Below are 10,039 nucleotides of genomic sequence, written 5' to 3'. Positions count from 1 at the left end.
CTGATAAAGTAGGACATTTTTACTCCTTTCATGATCACAAACCTAATAAAGTATAAAAATGAGCCCTATTTTGAAGGCTAAGTATCTCGAGAAAAATGATGGCTTTAACATATATTGTAACACATATACGTGCGCAGTTTTTGGTCAAGTATGATCTTGCGTGAGCAATACTAACAATGTGAAACTTAGCATGATTTGAATGAAAGTGCGAAAACCCATGTAAAATACGAACTTATAAATGATTATATCTTGAAATCAGATCACTCTCACGAAAAATCCTTTTAAGGGGTTATGAGTCCTAGTTAGATGAATAAAATAAAACATGTTTGAGGCCAATCTGTAGATGGCCCAAAAACCGGCATTATTGACCCACCTCCTTTTAAAATCGTAATTTCGTATTTTAAAATAATTTAATTTAAAAAATTGTAAAGTTAAAAGGTGTTAAAAGTTTGTGTTTTATACTTATGAATTATTGAGCGTTTAAATGAAATATTTCTGAATTATAAATTTGTCAAGCTTCAGTTTTAAAAGTTTAAAATTCAAAAGATTTTCACCTCAAAAAAATCATTTTCAGATTTAAAATGTTGAGTTTTCTAATTTCATCCGGAATTTTTAATTGGAACAGGAAATTTTTCAAAGCAATTGTATGTATTTCTGAATTGGATCAGATATTTTTTGAAAAAAAATATAATTCAGAACTGGGACAAGCCATTATAAACAACTACTAAAAACTATACAAATTTGAACAGAATGGTTCGAAATAGAAAGCCTTGAATTGTTAAAATTGTAATGAGCTAAATTTTAAGTTTCAACGCTACAATTTTAATTTAGAATAATATTCAAAATTAATTTCAAACCTGAAATTATTTGAAATAATTTCAAACACGATGTAGATTTTTGCAAATTAAAAAAAAATAGCTTTTGATAATTGTAAAATATTTAAAAAGAATAACAAAAATTGTTGTGATTGCTAAGAAAATTGAAAATGATTTTTTAGTTTGAAAAATTAATTTTAAGTGAGTATTTGAAAAGATTTTAAAAATTTAAAAAAAGGAATCAGGACGATTTTAAGGCAATTTTTTTATTTTGAAGTTTTTTTTTAATTTTAAGAAAAAAATCGAATTAACACAATAAATCAATTTTAAACCCAAAAGTTTACTTTTCAACAAAATAAATTAATTTTCTATCAGATAATTGGTGTTTTAACTAATAAAATGTACAGGATAAAGTTTCAACCAAAAATGGAATAGCACAATTTCCATATAAAAACTGTGCTAAAAAATTGAATTGAACAAGAAAAAAAACCGAATTGTCAATAAAATTGTTAAATTTTCAAGGGAAAAGGTGAATTTTTGATCAAGAAGTTTAATATTCTATAAAAAAAAAAAAACAATTTTCCAACTTAACCAACATATACGATTAATTTTTAATCAATCATATAATAGTTACATTTTCAGATAAAGATAAATAATTTTTAACAGAAAAAATTCATTTTAAACAAAGTTATTAAATTTTCATCCAATCAGATGAATTTTCGACCATGAAAATTGATGATCTACAAAAAAAGACAAATCTTAAACAAAATACATGAACTTTAAAGAAATTATTTAATTTTAAAGTAAAAAAGACGAATTATCTACAAAAAGTTGAATTTTTTAAGCGAAATATATGAGTTTTCAATGAAAGAGTTAAACTTTCAACCAAATAGTTAAATTTTCAACCATAATCAAAAAACCTTGTTAAAAAACGTATTTTTTTACAAAGTAGTTCAACTTTTAGTGAAATAATCGACTTTCAAACCCAAGAAGATGTACAGTTGATATTTTAACCAAACAATTGCAATTTTGACAAAAAATGATACATTTTCAACCAAAAAGATTAAATTTCTATTAAACAAGGTCAATTTTCAACAAATAACATGAACTTACAATGAAATTGTTTAATTTTAAAAACAAAAAGAGTATTTCCACCCAAAAATTATGAATTTAATTTTTAACAATATAGTTGCATTTACAACAGAATGACTTTACAACCAAAACATATTTATAGTTGATAATTCAACCGAAAAATGTAATTTTTAATTAAAAAGTATAAATTTTCCATTAAAAAAATTTTATTTCTACAAAGAAAGATGACCTTTTAACAAAACACATGATTTCTTAATCAAAAATGGTATTGATTGTCAGTTTCAAAAATGTATTTTCAACGAAAGAGATGAACCTTCAAATAAAAAAAAATACAAATTTTAAAAAAGTAGTTGAACTTTTGATAGAAAAGAGGAATTTTTTACAAAATAGTTACATTTTCAACAAAATAATTAATTTTTCAATCAAATAATTGAGTTTTTATCCAAACAAGATGAATTCCAAAATCGCCAATTTCTTTAATTTCTTTTAAATGCGGATCAAGATATAAATAAGACTATCATAATATAACATAATTATTATATTATCATTATTAATATACGTATATATTTATATATAATAGTATTACTATTTATATAATTCATATTTTATACATGAAATAACATAACCTCAAAATATACGCGTATCAAGAGGCGCGCGATCTATTGAAATCATGAGAAACGCCAGCATCGAAATCTGGAAATATTAAAATCCCAATCTCCTGAATTTATTTCAAAGCAGTTAGCAGATAGATATATAAATAGAATCGCCGAAGTGCTACGACCGGCAATCGTGCAACTTCGAGTTTTCAAATTCAGAAGAGGAGAAATGGGTTGCGCGCGCAACTCAGTCATTTACAGCGTCTCCTACTATATTCACACGAACATAGCCCTGTCGTAGTATTGGACCACATCTCATTTTAGATCTGGGATCACTGCACTGTAACGGCTAAACAACACAAATCTACCTGCTATTACATATGTATACCAGGATATTCGTACTTACATTCTGCAAATAATGAGAAGGTATTCGTTTTGTGTGGAAATTGAATATCATGGATTCAGTAAATCACCACCCAGTTAACACAGTTACTAGCCTGAATAGTAACATGGTTGTAACAATATTTAGAAAAACAGCCACTAGTGACTTCCCTGATGGTCACCCAGTGACAATATATTTCCTACTTGGAGTATTAACATTTTACAGGCGGAGCAAGTAACATTATCCCGCCATTGCAGTCGCATGATTAGGGGCCACCCATATACCACGTGGACACTTGGGGGGGGGGGGGGGGGGGGGGGGGGGCTATGGCAAAATTCCACGCTTGTCCAAGAGGGAGGCCGGGGGGTCGGGCTACAATCCACGTGGACACACATTCGTCTAAATATGTGGAAAATATACTGAAATGAGACAAGGTATACTCTAGGTATACTCGACCTTTAAATTGTGCTCCCGTACAGTATAATTTTTATTTTAATTTTAATTATAATTTTGTTCACGACTTTTTCTTTGGAATTCAAATCATGCTTAAGTTCACGTTCCTAAGCTAATCCGAATTTTTTCAGCCAATTCATCGCTCCTTTTGGACTTCTTATAGTACGGGAGCTGGCGACAATTCTATGGACGTCATTTTAGTCCTCACTAAAATTTCAGATTCTTTTGTTTTCATAGTCAACAGTTCGAAATTCGTTGACTGACTAACAGCTGTTGCTGCTTTTTGCAACAACAGATTTTTAAATCAAAAACTTCAATATCATCAGAGCATACAGGCAATGTAATAACGGGGTGGCTTGGCTATTACCATAAGAAGGGGAATTACATTCTCTAAATTCACTTCCATTTTTAACATTGAAAATAGTTTAGAGACTCTAGAAATTTCAATCTGCACTTCCCTAGGCGAACTTTTAATTGTTTCTCTATACTGAGTGCTCGCTTCTAATAATTTTATATCATCCGAGACGTGGACTAAATTATTTTCTTCAATTAAAAATCTTAAATTTAGCTCATTGTTTATTTCTGGAGACTAACTGCCTCAACTCATTATGGGAAAGTTCGTACAACTGCATAAATGGTTTGGACCTATGCTCTGCCCTTGATAATACGAATCTCATTCCCCTTAACACATGTGAACTCACCTATCGTACTAAACCAGACAATCCCCCCTCAATAATTGACCTAACTTTTGTGTCTCAGAATCTCTTCAAAATCACCTCTTGGGGAGTTTGAAATGACTCTCTAGGAAGTGATCACTTCTTAGTGGAATCCACTTAAAGTATCTCTGCCTCAATAGCTTCGTAGGCTTCTCACAAATATAATCTTGAGCGAGTTGACTGTATCTCCTTTTCTAAGAACCTCTCGGAATCTACTCAGGAGAAAAAAGAAACTTTACGGCTCGTAGAAACAACTTTAGAACATTTTGTGAGACCCTAAATAGGACAACACCAATCTCAAGAGTTGGGCGAGTCATCAAGTGTTTTAAGAACAAATATACTCAACCGACGATGGCATCTTGTTCAGTGGATAGAGAGACGATTCAAAAACTCCATTCTCTGGCTGAGGAGATGCTTCCACAAACGGTCTTCTTCGAATCCTCCCCTGAAAACTAAATCCTCTCCTGGCTTAGACAAAATTGATAATAATATTTTACTTCAGCTTCCTAGTGAGGTTAAAACGACTCTTTTTTCCATTTATAATGAAATCGACCTATTTGTCTCCTTTCCAGACTCTTGGAATAACTTTCTAATTTTGTTCTTGTCCCTAAATCATTACCAGGGAAATTCCGTCAAATTGATTTAGCTTCATGTTTGCTTAAATTGATGGAAAGGCTCATCTACAACAGACTCTCTTAGTACATGGAGCATAATCAGATACTTCCCCCTACTCAATTTGGTTTTAGAAAGATAAGATCCTGTGCTGATAACCTTGCCATTTTATCATTCGAGATTTTTTCAGGTTTTGCAAATGATGAAGTTGTGGCTCGCCTATTTCTGGATCTGAAAGGTTCGTTCCCCAGAGATATTCCCCAAATTCTAACTGAAGATCTCAAAGAGATTGGTGTTCCCCGACAAATGGCTAAATTTATCTACAATGCTACCTCTTGCAAAAACGTCTATTACAAAATTAACGGTGAACAGGTAGACACAGTACAGTCGGACTCGCTCAGGGTTGTATTCTCAGTCCAATAAACTACTCAATTTGCTCAATCTGCCCAGAGAAAACGAAATTGGTCTTTTTCAACAGACAAAACCTAAATACAGCTGACCCATCATATATCTTATTATTAAAAACATTATTATCTCCCCCTCGATTAATGTCAGATTTCTCAGAATTATTCTGGACATTAGGTTATCATTCCAATATCATTTTCATTATCTATGCAATAAGATAAGAAAAATTTTTAACATCTTTCAAGTATTAAGAGGCACATGGTGGGGTGCAGAACCAAACATTCTTAGGATGGTTTATGTCTCCCTCATAAGAAGCAGTCTGGAATACGAATCTCATGTTTTCAATTTCTCGTCTCACAAATACTTTGATCAAAAGAGAAAATTCGACTAGCCACTAAGGCTATAGAGTATCCTTTCCGTTCACTCGGTCCGCTAGGGCAGACTAATGTTGGATAATTATTCAATCAAAAGATTCGTATATTAGCAACTTTTGAAGATTCTAGTTTTACTTTCTTCACATTGGTATTCGCGTTTCAAATTCCCTTACTTGGTTTTTAAGTTAGGTTCGTTGTGAGATATAAGATGAAAGTAAATATTTCATTATCAATTGATTAATTATTGTTAGTAGTAAGGGACCACTTCGACCAGACACCCCTTCCACTACTCTTCAACCCCTCTTACCGCACTATGGCGGCGACCTCCTTGCAGATGGTTCTGTGTCTATAAAGAGCTGCCACCCTTCACTGCATATGAACCTAATTATTGCGCTATGATGAAAAAATATAATTTAAACTATTCAGTGTTGTACTTAAATGCTACTTATACACTAGAGATGTAAGGAGCTTTTAAATGAAAACATAACATTTTACATGTTAATTTGGATACATTTATTAAGTAAAATATTTTTATAAGAAAAATAGCATACACATAATAATCATAACGTTAGACGTGTATTTATAGTGAAAAAAGTGTGGCTAACTTCGACGATGATATCTGTGTAAATAATACAAGAGCACTATTTTTTTTACAATATTTACCTCCATGTAGTCATTGGCTTCTCATTGAAGAAGAGTTTTTCTTCCATTTATTCTTCTTTAACAGTTTTTTGTAAAATTTACGGACGATATTATCATTTTTGTCTAGATTATTCGTAAAGAAATTAGTAAAGTCAGACAAAGAAAAATGATGACACATGCAATGAAGAAACATGATACAGTATTGACCACACACGTCCGAATTCGCACTTTGTAGTCTTTTTGTATTCCACCTGTAGAAGGAACAATTTCCTCATAAACGAAGATGTTCAGGTACAAGAGGCGGTAGCCCGTAACTGTCAAAGTAGGTAGCTCGTCCGTTGTTTCCGACGTACATAGCGACCCAATGGGTACCAGGCTGTTTATGTCCATCCGTATTAGCGACAATTGCAGCAGGTTTTGTTCACGACTTGGGAATCTGATCGGCAGGGTATACACCTACTGTCCTTGTTTCAGTGAGTTGAAGCACATGCAGTATCTGGAGACTGTTCATAGTTTGTAGAAGATATCAGAATTTCTTGAGTGGAGAATTCAACAGTATCCTCCCATAAGTCTTCTGAACTGTAAGAAAGGTTATGTCCTACGGTTGCAGATGATATGGCTGGACGCGTTCTGTAGGTTGATGTTTTATTGTATGCGTATGAAAGCACTCCATCTATTAGTTCCTTCTCGATCCAGTTCTTCAGTCTCAGAGCATCATTAAGAGCACATACAAATTTCGAATCCTTTTTTACCCCATGATGGAAGCAAAACTCATCCGAGAACTACAATCATTTAAACGATGGGCAGCTTAGTTCCTCCAGGTTTGTGATGCGTCTACTTGTAATCTTTTGCAGCAAAAGAGCCTTCTTATGTATCGAGAGTATATTAGTCCAGCAGTTCGGGCAACATCTCGAATATTAACATGAAAAAAATTCATTGAAACATCTCCTTCAAACTATTCAATTCCATGATGTTTACAACTGAGCCAATTATTTTGTCGTTGAAATGGGCTTGTGAAATCAGTAAAAGCATAAGGTGGAGAGGTAATCCAATGAACTATGAAGTGGCGATCTATAGTAACCAAAGCTACTTCTTTAGGCATTAAACGACCGGAATCATCACGAAACCCTTGTATATCAATCATGTAATCAAACATGATTATTTTCAATACACTATGTAGCAGTAGACAGTTTCCTTCCGTGACGAACAAGTAAAGACTAAGGTAATCAATGAGAAGTTTTTCCCTAAACAGAAAATACTCCCACTTTAACTAAGTACTGAAATCTGCTAAAACTTGTCTAGACGAGTCTATTTCCAAAACATTATTATACTCTGCATATTTCAGTACTTATTCTAGATTGACTCCTCTTCCTTGTGTTGCTGCACTGATTATTTTCACTTTCCATTTCATTAAAGAATTAAAGAATAGTTTTCTTGCTGTGAATGAAAACATGATTCTTTGTGCGTAAATAGGTATAAAATAAAATAAGTGAGGTTATAGTTGTAAATATAGGAAAACCTAGAATGTCACCCACTTGCTGGCAAATCCGACATCAATGATCATTGCTGATTTTAAATAATGTTTTTTTTCAATCGTAGGTATATTGACACAAACAATCACGAAATAAGCTCACGCTATTTCTCACAGAAATATAATGCAGAAAAACGAGGAGTTATAAGTTCGTAAAACTAATCGCGTCTTCTCGATTTCAGTGTTGGCAATACTAAGTAGAAAAGCTGTCTCCTCTATGCTTTCCAGAAATGGTTTTTCTTCGTTTAAATGCTTTTTTATCGTCTTAGATTTTTAGGTAGTATGAGCATTTTCGTAAAATACCATAGAAATTATGTTCGATAAGAATGTCGTTCCTACAATCAATTTCGCTGCATAACAATTTATGACAATCTTGTTTTTAATTGTTTCGAAGTTTCCTTAACTGCTAGAGTCGGGGTCTCGGACCAGAGATGAGGTGGGAGATTGCCGAGATAATGGAATAAGAGAATGCGAAAAACATGCGCTGATAACTGCGCCCCCTTGGCGGATTACCTAAGAGTTTCTTTGAAGGCGCAAGTTGCGCGTCGGTAAATGACGAAAGTTAGCAATCTCTGAAATGATTTAGCAATTAAGTTTCTGCTCAATTAGTTACAACAAAGATATCTTTGTTGCCGATCTGAAAGTTTCGAAAGACTTCGGTGGTCTTCTATTTATATCTCGATCCCCATTAGAAAGAAATTAAAGAAATTTGCGATTTTGATGTTTCGCGTTATTCTTAATTTCATGCATAAGTCGATTTTGATGTTATGTTTTTCATGTGTATATAATATGGATATTATTACTATTATATATATATTATTGATGTTAATATTATAATTATAAAATATTATATTAATATTAATGACTATTTGACTATTTTTTAATATAAATAGTTTAAATTTCAACTAAAACAATTAGTTTTCTGAAAAAAAAGATTTTGAATAAAATACATGAATTTAAAAAAAAATTGTTGAAATTGTTTTCAACAAAATAGCTAAATTTTTTAACAAAAATTTAAATTTTTATCCAAAAGGCTGAATTGTATAATAAAAAAAAACGGAATTTTTAATAAAATACATGAACTTTGAACAAAATGGAAAAATCCTTGGAATCCATTAAAATATCCTAAGATATATCAAATCCTTTGAAATCCCATATTAAATTACTGTAATCAATTGAAAATTCATTGGAACCTTTTAAAATACTCTCAAGTATTTCGAAACCTTCAAAATATTTTGAAACACCTTGACATTTTTTCAAGATTTATAAGGTACTTTGGAGTTTTTTTAAACAACCCTGCTATAATTGTTCAAATTCTTTGAAATTCCTTAAAATTATAAAAATAAGATGAAAATTCCTTAGCATCTTTTAAAACATCCTCAAATATTGACAACCTGTTGAAATTTTTAAAAAATTTTTAAAGCTCTTGAAAATTTCTTGAAATTTAAAAAATACCATGAAATATTTCAAATCCTTTAAAATCTTAAAAAAATTAAATTACTGTAATCAAATGAAAATTCCTTGGAACTTTTTAAAATACTCTCAAGTATTTCAAGACCTTCAAAATCTTTTGAAACTCCTTGACACCCATTAAAGATTTCTACCATACTTTGAAATTGTTTTAAATAACTCTGCTAAAATTGTGAAAATTATTTAAAACTCCTTTAAATTATAAAAATAAATTTAAAATTCCATGACATCTTTTAAAACGTTAAATATTGTAATTTTGTAGATTAGATTTTTCAAAATGGAATCAATACAAATTCAAAAGTTTCGAAATCTTATTTTCAACTATGAAATATAAGTAATTTTCCACTTGATGGAATTCAAGTCTTCAAAATTTGAATTGTAAACTTAGAAGTTTATTTACAAAAAATTATTAATCATAAATAAATTGAAAGCGTTGAAAATTTAAAAGTATGTTTAAAAAATATATATATATATAATTTTATAATTATATACAAAAATCGTTTTAGAAATAGTTAAACTTTAACTCTAGTAATTTCTATTAACACTTTAATTAAATACTTTAACTAATCTACAAACATTAAACTTTTTAACATTTTGAAATTTTTCTGTATTCTAAATTTCAGTCTGAAATAATTTCATTTAATGATTGCCCAGTTGAAAAACGTACGTTTAAATATTGAACGCTTCCAATTAATTCATGATTATTAATTTTTTATATATAAACTGTCAAGTTTACAATTCATAATTTGAAGACTTGAATCTCATCGAGTTGAAAATTATTCTTATTGAATAGTTGAGCATGTTTGAAAATTAGATTTCGGAAGCCTGGCGGCCACTATACGAGGCTCTAGAGAGTTCGTATTTTCGTGTACAACGTTACCGGCTGATGCCGTTGGAATTGATTGTTGAAATATATTTTTTTACACCTATTATTATTCAGCTTTGTACTTA

Source organism: Belonocnema kinseyi, chromosome 9 (genome assembly GCF_010883055.1).
Source record: "Belonocnema kinseyi isolate 2016_QV_RU_SX_M_011 chromosome 9, B_treatae_v1, whole genome shotgun sequence".
In the NCBI taxonomy this organism is placed as follows: domain Eukaryota; kingdom Metazoa; phylum Arthropoda; class Insecta; order Hymenoptera; family Cynipidae; genus Belonocnema; species Belonocnema kinseyi.
Note: the sequence above shows the minus strand (reverse complement) of the source record.